The following is a 14,959-nucleotide window of genomic DNA, read 5'->3' on the forward strand; positions in this document are numbered from 1 at the left end:
TGATCATAGAAACAAGATTTTGAATAATCACACTTAGATTCTTTTTGTTTTCTTGAAGTCTGATAGCCCACATTGGTCTTAATGGATGTCAATCATCAACATCATCATCATTATATATATATATATATATAGGTAGATAGATAATCAATTATTTTAATTTTTATATTATGAGGGATAATTTAATTGGAAATCATTATGTTATAAAGTATAATGTAAATTGTGAGATTTAAGGTTCAACTTTCCATGAGTGTTTATCTCAAAAACAAAATATAACCTCATTATTATATATATATAAACTAGCCCCAATGGTTAGTTCAATTGGTCTAGTCATAGTGATTAAAACCCATTTATTATTAAAAAATCGTAAGTTTAATTCTCTCAACATCCTTAAAATGAAACTTTGTGATTGATCTGCGTAATATAAATAAGTATCCTATAAAATAAAATAACAAAATTCTTTTAACTAAAAAATTAATATTAACATAAATAAATAATAATAATTATTATTTATTTTATAAATTTAATTGATTTCAAAATTAATAATAATAGTAAAATTAAAAATTTTATTAATTTTTAATTATTATTTTATCACATTTTACTTCTTTATTAAATCAAAATCAATTACTAAAATTTTGAATCATATGTAACTCAATCACTTCTTATACATAATCAATTACTAAAATTTTGAATCATATATAACTCGATCACTTATTATACATTACAAAGCCACATTTCATAAAATTTAATAATTTTATAAATAAAAGAATAAAAATATTATAAAAATAATAATTTAACCCATGCTTATGCTTAAATGGTGGTTTTATAAATAAATTCCGAAAAAGCTTTCTTTTAGGTGAAGCAAAAAGACGGTATCCAATGAAAATATCACTGACATGCTTTTGAAAATCCCTCCAAGCAAGTAGACAGCAGAATCCCAAAGCAACAATTAATACTAAACTGGCTCACAAATCAATCTTTTTAACATTATAATAATTAAACATATTCATGTTTTTTATTTTCTTTCCGAAAATCTCTTCATATAAAATGCATAGCAATAATTATATTCCTCATAATAGCAAGGTGGTGATGATGGTATGAGATATCTTTTTTCTCCATTTCGCCCCTTCCACAATTCATCTCTTACATCACAATCACCCTTTCACAATCCCAAAAGAGATTCTCAAGAAATATGGTTGGATGACAACATATGCTTTTATGAGTGCAATCATTATACACATTAAGCAAGAAAGGGTAATGAAAAAGAGTATAATAAGTTAAACACATACCTTTCAAAGGTAGTTAAACAAAATTTTATTGTGTGACTATGTAATGTTTGTATATGAGTATTTTAATGTAAGGGAAAATGTAGTTGAGTGATAAAGTGATGAAAGTTTATTTTGTTTAAGTAGTTGAAATAAGTTGTTTTTTTTTTTTTTTTTTTTTTTATAACATTTTTTCCTTTTGATATGTGGTTGATTTATTGTTATAATTAATTAGCTCGGTTTTATATTTGTGTAACAGGAAGTCGATTCTAATTAATAGATATTTATTTATGTTTTTTTCGTAAATATATAAGTGAAGATTTAAACCTATATTTTTTATACAAAAAATGTCTCAACAAAACACCATATTACTAACTAACTTAAATTATTGGTAGTTGATGCTTATAAATACTATATCACTCAGAGACACAATCTCCAATAGACTTTTTGGTTTTACTAGGTATGGACACTGAAGATCCCTTTTAAAATTACATTGTTTACTTTGCTCGTATGGAAAAATAAAATTCTGACCTAGGACAACTTACACAAAAGAGGCTTTCATGGTCCTAGTATCTGCTTTTTCTATAGAAATTCCTTAGAATTTGCAGATCACATTTTATTTCTTTGTCCTTCAATTGCACGGATTTGGAGAAACATAGCATATTTCATGAACATCCCTCTGATTTTGGCTACAAATTTGGAAAACACCATGTCCCAATGGTTTGCATGCGCATCTCGGGAATTAGCGATGCCCATTTGTATTATCTGGGAGATCTGGAATGCAAGGAAGCAACACAAATTTGAGGGGAAGCCCATTGACTACAACAAAATCTGCTACAAAGCGATTTCATGGGGAGGTGCTATTCCATTAAACACACAAACGACCCAGATCTCAGTAAAGACAAGATCTTCTCGTATAATTATTATGCCTGCAGGGTGGTTCGACAGAGCATCACAAAGGGGATCGTGTGGATGCGGAGTGGTTCTCAAACCAGATAGTAACACTCTATACAACCTTCATTGGAATGGATGCCTTGGTACCAACACAAGCGTTGAAATCATGGCACTTTGGGGGTTGCTCTGGTTTGCCAAAGAGAAACATCTGAATATCATCAACATCTATGGAGATTCCAAAACTCTCATAGAAGGAATACAGGGACACTCAACATTTGACCCACCTCTATTATCTGGATGGATCAACAGGATTAAATAGGTGTTGGCCTCTCTCTCTTCCTACTCCATGACACATGTATACAGAGAGGACAACAAGGATGCGGACATGTTGTCTAAAGCGGGACTACATGGGCAATATGGTATCATGCATTACAAACTAATAGTAGATCATCTCATTAGAGAGGAAGGCGAGATCAGCTTGCCATAAAGATGAAACATGTTTTACTTGGTTTCTTATCTTTAGCAACATTCTGATGGGTAGACAGACACCTCAGTTTTTGCTTTTTTGGATTTGTGTTTTAAGGATTGACTAACCATATGCTATATTCAGATCTACAAGCAACCATATGCTATATTTAGATGTACAAGCATCCCTACGTTTATATTGATAGATATATCATCTCTCAGTTGTAGGTTCTGATGCAAATCTTATTACCTACATAAACACTCAATCTTTTCTCATATATTCTCACTGTTAAGTTTTTTGATATATTCTCATTGTTACATATACTGGACTTTTATTTGTATATATAAATTCAACATTTTTTCTTCTAAGGAAAAAAACTAACTATTAAAATAAGATATGTTATATATATATATATATATTTTAAAAGTTAAATCTAATCGTGAATCAAAATTAAAATCATAAAACTCATAAATCTTGTATTATTAATTTATCTCCCCTCATCACCATTTTAACTATGTAGTCTTTTTACACTTTCTAAAAGCACTCACTTGTTCAACTTTCCCTAGCGTGGTCTAGAAAAGTAGTTGAAACTAACTTTTGTACAGTGGGCCCATCCATGCTTTAGACAACCACACTTTCAAAATCAGTGAATAAAAGAATGAAAAAATAAAACAACATGTCATTGCAAATAAAGACCAAGATCTTTTGCTGAAAAGGAAAAAAGTCAAAAGAAACATGAATATATATAAATATCTCTTAGATATCACCTAAAAACTAATTAAAATACTATGGGTGGGAGCAAATTGTTTCCTTCCCCTACATATGAAGGAAACCTATAAAAGCCCATTTTCAAATATCAAAGCCATGGCATATTCTAATGGCAATAGGCCCTTAAATAGTTCGCAGCAAACCAACTCTTCACTAAGAAACATTACATCATTGATGGCAAACACAAATTTCTATGGATGGCCAATTAAATGAATCATGTTTTCAAAATGGCATTGCGTTAAGTCAATATGGGAGTTTTCTGCAACAACACATCATTGATGGCAAACACAAATTTCTACATGGAGCAAGTTAAATGAATCAAGTGACATTGTGTCAAAGTCAAAGATGAGTGTTTTAAAACTTTGTTGTGACTTGTAAAGTCTTTTAAATAAAATATTTTTATTCTATTATATTTTAATAAGGAAAATGTATATCATATTTTAAATGTTTTTAAAAATTAGTTAATTAATAAATTTTAAAAGTATAAATAAAATTATTAAAAAATTATATACTAAAAATATTTAATATATTTTTTAGTCTATAAAATAGAATAAATTTTAATAAATTCATAGAAATGGTCATGTTATAAAAAGATAGTAATAATATTTATATGAAAGTACACTTCTATTATTTTATAGTTGTGACATGACTAATCATGATGAACTTTTATTTATCATTGTTTTGCTTAGGTTCATGAGGCTTCCCAATCTAAAATGATCAATGCTAGGTCAGAGACTTTATCATTTAGGTGGCAAGTCGAGGGTTAGCTATGACACAACTCTTATTACTCAAAAACAACACCACCAACACGATGTCAAGCTTGACCTTCAAATATATGAGAGTGGATTGAGTGGGAAGGGGAGTAATGGGGGATCCATGCTCATAGTGCAAGGTGCACTACTATACTAACGGGTACTATAACATATATAAATATAATGCTTTCCTCTCAAATTTTTGAGCATGCATTGTAATATACAAATGAAGATTTGTACAAATCAATGAGCCCTCATACCAAATAAGAAAATTAATATGTTGGATTAAATAAATATGGCATTTCTTCATTTCTAAATATAGAAGAGAATTTCAAGTTTAGTAATTTGTCATGTTACATTGAATTTAATAGCTTAAGGAATTTTATCTCCAAAATGGTGTGGCTTTTCAAAAGATTGGGGAGGGGAGAAGTTGACTACCAAACTTAAAAACCCATTATCTAGTTGATTGGACAAACTCAAATCTTTAAGTGTAAAGGCATGATTGTCTTAGAGTCAATCCACCTAGGATCAATGATTAGGAAATGTCATTATTTTGGCTCAACATGAGGCTTCCAAATGTATTTGAGCTTTTGAAGCCAATTTTTCTTTTTTGATTCCATAACTTATCTAGGCTTACCTCTAAGACAAGATTTTTACTTATCCATTTATACCCATCAATTATCTTGTATTTCTTTAATGCCTTGGAATAACTCCATCTCAATCTCCCCACCAATGTAATGAAGCCTAAAATAAACTTGTCTTCATTGGACATATGAATTATGCTTTTAAACTTGTTTGAATCTTCTAGTCGTATGCTTGGGTTTCAAATAAGTCTGGGTCATTTTGTTGCCTTGTTAATGCAGGGTTTTGGTTGAGAACCAAGGGGTTTATACTATGACTTTACCACTATATAATAAATTTGGTGACCACCACAAGTCTTCGTTAAAATATAGACATGTTTCAGTGACTGAACTTTCCACATATTTTTGTGCTTAATACCCTCTCAAGATGTTCAATATTCTTAGCAAGAAATGCTCCTTTAACTAATACACAGTTTGGAAATCCAAGTGACCATTCAATCCATCATTGAGAAGATCCCAAATTTGGCTATTTTGAGACTTGAAATTATGTATTACAATTTATTCCCTTCCTAATTGGGATCTAGAAGCCCTAGAAGGTCATCCTTAGATGGGCCTAATACATTCTACATGTTGATAGATTTCCAACAATGGGTTGCTTTCCCCAAATTGAAGGTTGTATGCATAGGTTATGGGTCCAACAAGGTGTTAATCAATTTATTCATCTTAGTGACAACATAGCCTCAATGCTCAACCTTAACTCTTGGCACCTACCATTTATAGGTTTAAGTCTTATAGGTTTAGGGTTAGGGTTCTTATCCTTAGGCTTTACAACTTCATTGTAACAACATAAGGTTCAATCTATTGTTATGTGATCTCTATGAATGAGCATACTAGACACATGTCTCCTCAAATCTAACCATTGCATTTCTAGCCATTATACATTTAATGTTTTCCACAATTGATTTCTTAATAGAATTGGTTTTTTCTATATCTTGTGTTGATTTTCTTTTAAATATTATGGTTTCCTTCATTTTGTTCTTAATTGGATTTCGATAAGTGGTTTTAGAGAATCATGCTCCATAGTGCATGTCCCCTATGAAATTAGGCCTTGAGACAAGCAATCCATTGGATGAGTACCTTCCTTATTGATCCAAACTACCCCACATGGAGGAAGACAATAAAGATACGGAAATAAGAGATCTTACAAGTTAGTATCTCTAGGAGGCCCTCAAGTATTAGAGGAATTAAATGAAGGACTAGTTCACCAAGATCTCTCAGCAATTCTAAACTATGAGAAGTATGCCTTGAATAACAAAACATTTTGGAGAAACAACACCTTTCAAGGTACACATTCACTTTGAAGGTAAAATAAATGTTGAAAATTTAGAGTAATGGTTAGATCAAGTAGAAAGATATCTTTTTATTAATGGATTTTCCAATGATAACATACATTTTTACATTGTTGAAAACCCTTCCGCATGTTAGGGAAGAGCATGCATACACTTGTTTTGGTTTTTCCTTTTTCTAATTTAGTATGGTAATGGGCATCAAACCCATGTTTTAGATGTCCATAACTTTGAAGCTAGTCTAAACCTCTTGGAAACAAGCTCTCATAAGGCATTGAATTTCAAGTGTTATAATAACTTATAGAATAGATTTATTTATTTATTATTATATGGAAAAATATAAATGAATGCTTTTATAAAAATATTTAATTTTGTAATTGCACCTCATATAATGGGTCTCTACTATATGCCAATATTTATTTTAATGTTTAGATACAATCTAGGAAGGTGGATCTCAAGCTAGTAAATATTTGAAGATGTTTGGAATACTAGGGGTAGGTGCATGCATGACAAGTTGTGCTCCTCTAAAAGGTTCATTTTCCACTTGGTTCAAATCACTCTCATGGTTTTGGCAATAGGTTGCACCACAAAGTAGGATGTTTGGTTAGGGAATACGAAGAACACTAAATTTAAGAGCACCATAGTTATCTGCCTTCTCCTTAGCTAAGTTCGATTTCCCCATCCCATCTTGGCCATACCAATGGAGAATTACATAAAGCAATAACATGGAAATGGATGGGACCCCTCCTCTCTTGTTGATATACCACTAGTAAATGGATGGGGCCTAAACCGTAAGGATTGTGACCCTCCTCTAGACATAAGATATGTTGTTGCTACTAATCTTTATGATTATCTTTTGTAATGGCCTAATTTCCTTTGATTTTTCTTTTCTATCCTTAGCTTATAAGATCACTACTTTTTTGGACTTGTAATCCCTTTGGGTATGGAATCTTTATCTTTTTCTAAATATCCCCTTAGGTATATGCTAGTTGCTTTATGGCACCTGATTTTTCATATAAAATGTGTATACATATCACTTTTAATATTTTTTAAAGGAAGCATTTATTAAAAAAGGCGGGTTTGTTTCCTATTGAGTGTAAATAGTAGATGATTCTAAATCATATAAGATGGAATTCCATTCGTGGATTTTTTATGTACTCTCAAGAGTAGTATTGGTTAATGGAGAATTATAATCATTAGTACATAATATGGACAACCTTGTACCAAGGGAAGAACCATTAAGTGTAGGAGTAGACTAATGTTTTTTGGGTATCAAGGACCCTAAGCAACATAAGTTTCTTAAATATCAAAGTGGCCTACACAAATACATTCAAATTGAAGTCAAGTTCCTGGACATTTTCTTAGTAGGAGCATACTACTATTATGCAATTACGATTGAAGTTTTTTGCGTGAATGTAAGAGAGGGTTTAGCAACTGGAAGAAACAATTAAAAAATGTGGGATAAAGGCATCCCTAACTAAGGGCATGGAAATGACACCAAGCCTTACAATAATTTGTCAAATTCCTATGCAAAGAAGAAGATGAAGAAAAACATTGACAATTGATGTAGATTCCACAAGAGTAAATGCCACAATGAAGTTGATTATCATTCTAGATAAGCACTCCTACCCATAATGCAAATTAAGGAAAAATTTAAGGACGAAAATTTATCTTAAAGTTTAGAAACCTCAATGAATGTTACTAGTATCTAATATGAAAACTATAAAATATTTGGTTATATCTTTGTAAAAACATTCAAATTTATAATTTTGGCAATATTCATGGTAAAATAATTTTATATTATAAAACTTGGGCGAATTATTTTTAGAAAAAATGGAAATTGGTGAATCTTTTTTTTGGAAAAACCATGGAAAATTAGCCCACCTACGAATATTAACCCCTAAAATTTTCCATGAATGCAATCTAAACCAACTATGACACCCCAAAAGAAAATCAATCCGAGAAAGTATATCATCAATTGAGAAGCAAGTGTTATATTTTCCACTTCAAAGATTTAGCTAGAGGAATTATAGGATATTTAAGAAGGGAAGCCCATCTTCTAGTCACAAATGTGGCTCACAAGGATGTCTCTACATTTATTTTCTAATAATGGTTTCCAAAAACACTTAAAATATCAATGAAAGTTATAAAGAAGATGAATTTGTCACCAATATCTCAACCTCAATACTATACCATTGATCAGTTGAGAGAGGGACACTATATTTGTGCGAGTTAATAATACTCAAGTCATACAACATCAGGCCCTTTAAAGGTGAGGTGCTATGTGGCATAGATTTATTTGGAGTTTAGGATATGTTACTTGGAAAAACCATAAGTGTCATGTTGTTTATTAGCCTAGACATTGTAGTGACACTATCACACTTGGAGTTCATCTTTACAAGATACTAAAGGTAGCCTCTACTACTACAGTCTCTTTTATCATTGTTGAGTAGTGTATGAAGATAACCTCTCAATGTATGTGGTTTTTCCTCTTTATGGTCTAGTTAGAAAGGGACCATACATACTTCATGATTGTTATATAGTATCAAAATACATGTATCCATCTTATAAAGAGTTCCATTTATAATTCTAATTGTTATCTACTATATTTCATTTCATATTGCAAAAAATGTTAGAAAAAAATAGTAGAGCATTGCTAAAGAATATGAAAGAAACGTAAAGTGATCCAATCCTAACTCTCAAACATAATAAATCTAAGCATAATAGTCATGGTAAGATTTATCCTGACATTTTTAGTGAAATTTAGAGTGTAATTGAATCAAATATACACCATTAGTTATGGTACTTAGTTTATTGATGACATGCAAATTAGTTTTTGAGCATAAAGCACACAAATGACAAGGACCAAGAATGATGAGAGTGATTAGAGGGATTCAGAGCCTTATTGACAACTTTTTAAGTTATGTATTAATAATTACATATTAACAGTGAACTATTTTTTAATTTATTGAACTCATGTTTTCTTTTGTATGTTTTTAATGGGGATGGTTCAAAAGATGAAGAGTAGTAGAGGAATGAAATAATAGACTAGTTCACTCAAATCTCTCACCGATTCCAAACTATGTCAAGTGTGCCTTCACCATGTAGAATTTCCTGCAAATTCTCTACAAATCTACCTCTGAGATCTATGTAGAAAAACTGACTATAGATTAACTCGATAATGCAATATACCAAAGAAAAATACTATAATCTACTTCTACTATCAAACTTGCAGAAGCTTAAAGATCGAGCTTAATTAGAGCTGAACACATATAACCAGAAGAAGAAGAATCAATGCACATGAAACACAGAAAATACTCAAGGGAAAGCCTCAGCTAAAAACCCCACTATTTGTATTATCATACAGGTGGAAATACATCAGAATTATCACAGGCAATCAAAGCTTCTCACAAGCCTTCTCCTATGCCCTTCAAGCTCCTATTTCCTTGCGCAGTTTCTCTTGGGTGATCCTCCTGTTACCAAGTGGAAGACTGATCACTCACACTGATCCTACACCCTGTCAGAACTGCGCAATCCTCAAGGAACCTTACCTTGACTGCATGGATGAGTTTCCTTTATAGGAAAACACATGCAACTGATAGTAACCTGTCCTTGACATTTAGCTCAACTGGGTCTTTCTCTGAATAGATATGCATGAGTTTCTGATGAGGGAATCTTCAGTTATCTGGAGTATACTGGTTGAGTGCATGCATGCATCAACTTACTGATAACTCACAATTAGTTCCTCAAACAGTTTGGAACTAATTTAACTGGACTTAACTTAGTAAACTGAGCTAACTTATTACAACCCAAATATAACTCAATCTTATCTCCTTAATTAAGGGATAATCTCCTTAATTTAAGGGATAACTGTTGCATGACTTCAGAAAGACTTCTAACTTGAATTTCTCCAACTAATTAATCCATAATGAATTAATTAATTATTTCCAAGCAGCGGGTGAGACTAAATTCGAATTTTAATTCACAATTTTAATTCAAGGACAAATTAAAATTGGAATATTCTGGATTCTATTTTTATCATTTCTTGTTGCTATTTTCAACACACCAATGAAACATTATGGAGAAACCACACCTTTCAAGGTACAAGTTAACTTTGATATCTCTTAGTTTGAGGGTAAAATAGATGTTGAATATTTAAAGAAATGTCTAGATCAAATATAAAGACTTTTTTTTATTAATAGTTTTTCCAATGATAAACATATTAATTTTACACCAGTAAAAACCCTTCCACATGTCAAATGCTACTGGGATTTCCCTACTTCATGTGGTAAGGAAGAGCATGCAAACACTCGTTTTGGTTCTTTCCTTTTGCTACGTTAGTAGGGTAATGGACTTCAAACCTATATTTTCAATTCCTTATGATGTCTATAACTTGGAAGTCTATTTGTCTTAGTGACAAGTGCCCCTATGGGATTAAATTTCAAGTAGTACCACAACTTACACACACACACACACATATATAATTGATTGTACTTCTAAAATGTTCAATGTTGTATGTGCACCTCATATATTGGGTCCGTAATCTATGCTAATATCTATTTTTAGGTTCAAATGTAAGTTGGGAAGGTGGACCTCAAGCTAGCAAATATTCAAAGTCATCTAGAATACTAGGGTTGGCTCCATGCATGATGAATTGAACCCTATCCAAAGGTTCATTTCTCACTTAGTTCATTTCTTCATGCATGATGAGTAAATAATTTCAAAAATATTGAATTCTTTCATGTCCTAGGAGTCTTTAACACTTTAGTAGACCAAAAGAAAACGAAATTCTCTTAATAAAGTTAGATTAATATGAATAATTGTGTTATAGGTTGAGGGGAGAGGGGAAGGGGGTGTTCTAACTATATCTTATCTCCCATGAATGGACACAAATGACATAGCACACCTTGAGTATGATTGAAGCACCATTTGAAAATAGGTGGTGGGAAAATTTTAAGTTAAAAGGGTGGGCTTTAAAGCCTTCTAGCCTCTAATACTTCATTTTTGAGGTGAAACTTATTAATCACATGGGAATGGAATGGATGGGTGAAAACATGATTAACCAAAGGAAATTATGTTTGGTGTTTCCTCTCAATAGGAGACTTGCGAAAGTTGACAAGGTGGTGACCTTTAGAGAAACTTGGGGATGTCACTAGAATAATCCATGGAGTGGTTAGGAATTACTATTTTTGGTGAGGTTGGTTATCCTTGTTGTTGTTTGGTTATGTTACCTCCAATTATGAAATCTCTCTTTAGTTGGGTTCACTATCCTCTAATGATTTAGTTTGAAATAGAAGAAAGATTTGGTTTACCTTAGTGTTATAATCTCAATTATTAGTGTTGGAAAAGAATGGTAGGTCATTGCCATCGTAGTCATTGTGCCCTATGTGAGATTTTGGACTTGAGAAGAGCTCAACAAAGTGAATGCCATGTACAAGATATTCAAGAAGTTATTTCTCACTTCATTAGTTGAATGGCCAACCAAATTGAATCTTCGAGAGCAAGGGATTTAATAAACTCAAAGATTTTAGCTTGTTAAAGTAAAATGTTGAGAAGTTGGAATCAAATTATATATGCTTTATGAATTGGTCATAGGCTTACCTAGGAGCTCATGTACATGGAGAAGTATTATACTCCTTGGTTACCCCTCCAAATGTTGTGAATTGTGGTGAAAGATGAGGAGACTATTCAACAAGCACAAGTAAACATGGAGATGGGAAATGTAGGCTTGTAATCCAAACTTCAAGTTGGCATCAAACAAGAAGCCCTCAATGAGCATGAATTCATCGCAAGTCAGATTTATAAATGTATTGAAAATTAGATGTTTTGCTAACTCAATATGTTAAGCATTATGCTAGTTAGTTATATAACTATATTTCTGGGAAAGTAAGAATAATTTGTAGGTAGCAATATTGAAATTTTTTGACTTTTTTGAAAAAACTAGTTTTAGGCTTATCAAATATTTTATATTAACTTACTATATACACAACCGCAAGCAATTTTCTACTTCTATTAAAAAAAAACAGGTTTATAGTAAAAAAATCCAATAAAATAAAATCTACAATCTCCCTTATGCTTTAACTAAAAAAGTCAAACCAACCAAACTATTTCTTATAACTTTTCAACTCAAAATATATTTATATATTTAATACTATTTTTTCAAAACATAAAAGTATTTAAAATAATGATTATTAATTTTATATTAATATAATACAAAAACTTAATGAGAAATTTACATCTTATCTTATTTCTTTTTTTCTATATACAACCAATCCATTATTGTACCAATTTACTAAATAATTAAAATTTATTTTTTATAAAATATTATATTAAACTCACCCATAAAAACGTTATTAATTAAATTTAAAGAATAATTTTTAATTAAATTTATATAATATTTATTAACTTTTATAAAATTCATGTTTTCTTCATGTCTATGAAATTCTAAAAGCTAATTATAGTTCTAATAATAAAGAAATTCCAATCATAATGATATTCGTCATGCTACCAATATGACCTATAAAAGGCGAAGCCCAACTCCTTTTTCTTCCCTCATACCGATAAATTTGGAGTCATAATTATATTCCTCCCCACTTCATCTTTAACATCATAATTTATTCCTCTCCAATCTCAAAAGAGATTCCTTAGAGTTACCTTGGTTAGATGACACTAAATTATTTATTTACTGCAATTATAATAAACACATCCTGGAAAAGAGGAAAGGTTGATTTTAAGATGTTAAACATATGTTTTCACAATGGTGGTAGATGATTTTATAACTGCAATCATTATAAACACATCGTGGAAAAGAGGAAAGGTTGATTTTAAAATGTTAAGCTAATGTTCCCAATTGGGGAAATAAGATGTTATGGTGTGGTGAAATATGTGGGTATGGTGTGTTTTATAGTTAGGTGTAATTAATAATAATATTATAGTTAAATTAGATATTAAATTGGTATATGTGAGATTTTTTTTATTTTTATTTTTATTTTTTTATATGGGATAAGAATTTCATTTTTATTAATAATAATGATGGAGATTGTGGATAATTTAGATATTAAATTGATTTATGAGATTTTTATTTTGATAGTGATTTGGTTGTTAAAGTTTTCTCAGGTGTGAAAAGATATGTTGGTTCATTGTAATAAGGTTCGAAGTGTAAGCAATCCCCTAGAATAAAACTCTCTTATGGTCTTTAGGACATCTTAACTCTTGTTAAGTCATAAGTCATTGATATATACATTTCACTTGCTAAATCATAAATTATTGATATATTTAACTTACACCTTATAAATTTCACCCTATATTATTTCACTGAGTTACAAATTCATTAAAAAAAAGTCTATAAAAATTTACATAACACACCTTTAGATATTATTTCTTCATAAAAAAATTATAAATTTAATTTATTATTATCATTATTTTAATTAAAAAATATTTATTTTTAAGGTTTTGGATATTTAAATAAAGGAGAAAAATCTTTAAATTAAAAGCAAATATTAGTTAATTTTTTAAACATAATAAATTCTAATCTTTTTAACTTTCATAATGATTTATATTTTTCCAAAATTAAAGCAAACATAATTAATTATTAAAAAAAATTACAAATATTAACTAATTATATTTATGTCTTTGGAATTTGAACTAATGATATAATGCCTCAATACCGACGTATTTGAAATACATATTTATAAATATGAATGTTTAAATTTGAATACAAATATTATTAGTATATATTTATGTTAATTTTATATTTATTAAATATTAAAATAATAAAAAATCATATATATATATATATTTTTTTGTTTTTTATTTCTGAAATTTTGTATTGTTTTTTATCCCTGAAATCTCGTATATAAGTAAATTCTACACCAACAACATATAATATATTATACATATATCTTACATCAACAATATATAAATAGATCATACATATGGATGAATCCTACATCAATAACATATAAATAGATCATACATATATTTTACGTTAACAATATATAAATAGATCATACATGTGGATGAATCCTACATCAACAACATATAAAAAGATCATATACAATTAATTAATATTCTTTGGGGCACAAGGCTATATATAGAACTTTAACACATAGCTAATTGTTTTTTGTTTTTTATCCCTGAAATCTCATATATAGGTAAATCCTACATCAATAACATATAAATATATCATACATATATCTTACATCAACAATATATAAATAGATCATACATATGGATGAATCCTACATCAATAACATATAAATAGATCATACATATATTTTACATTAACAATATATAAATAGATCATACAAATGGATGAATCCTACATCAACAACATATAAATAGATCATATACAAGTAATTAATATTCTTTAGGGCATAAGGCTGTATATAGAACTTCAACACATAGTAGATCATACATATGGATGAATCATACATCAATAACATATAAATAGATCATACATATATTTTACATTAACAATATATAAATAGATCATACATATGGATGAATCCTACATCAACAACATATAAATAGATCATATACAATTAATTAATATTCTTTAGGGCATAAGGCTATATATAGAACTTCAACACATAGCTAATCAACAATTGGCTTAGCAAGACAAAACATGGCACAAATTGGGATTTGAACCCATGCGAGAAAGGTATAAATTTTTATTGCAGCCACTCAAGCTACACCCAATTGACTCTCTCTCTCTCTCTCTCTCTCTCTCTCTCTCTCTCTCTTTAACTTACTAACATTACTCATTTAACATATAAACACATTTATCCCCTAGGGGTGCGGCTTGTTGGCCAATGAACATGATGATAAGGCATTCTTGTTGCAATGCAGGTCATAAGTTCAAACCTCGTCCTACCTATGTGCTGTGCTT

This window comes from Pinus tabuliformis, chromosome X (assembly GCF_031772625.1).
Source record: "Pinus tabuliformis cultivar Carrire ecotype Pingquan chromosome X, CPIR1, whole genome shotgun sequence".
In the NCBI taxonomy this organism is placed as follows: Eukaryota; Viridiplantae; Streptophyta; class Pinopsida; order Pinales; family Pinaceae; genus Pinus; species Pinus tabuliformis.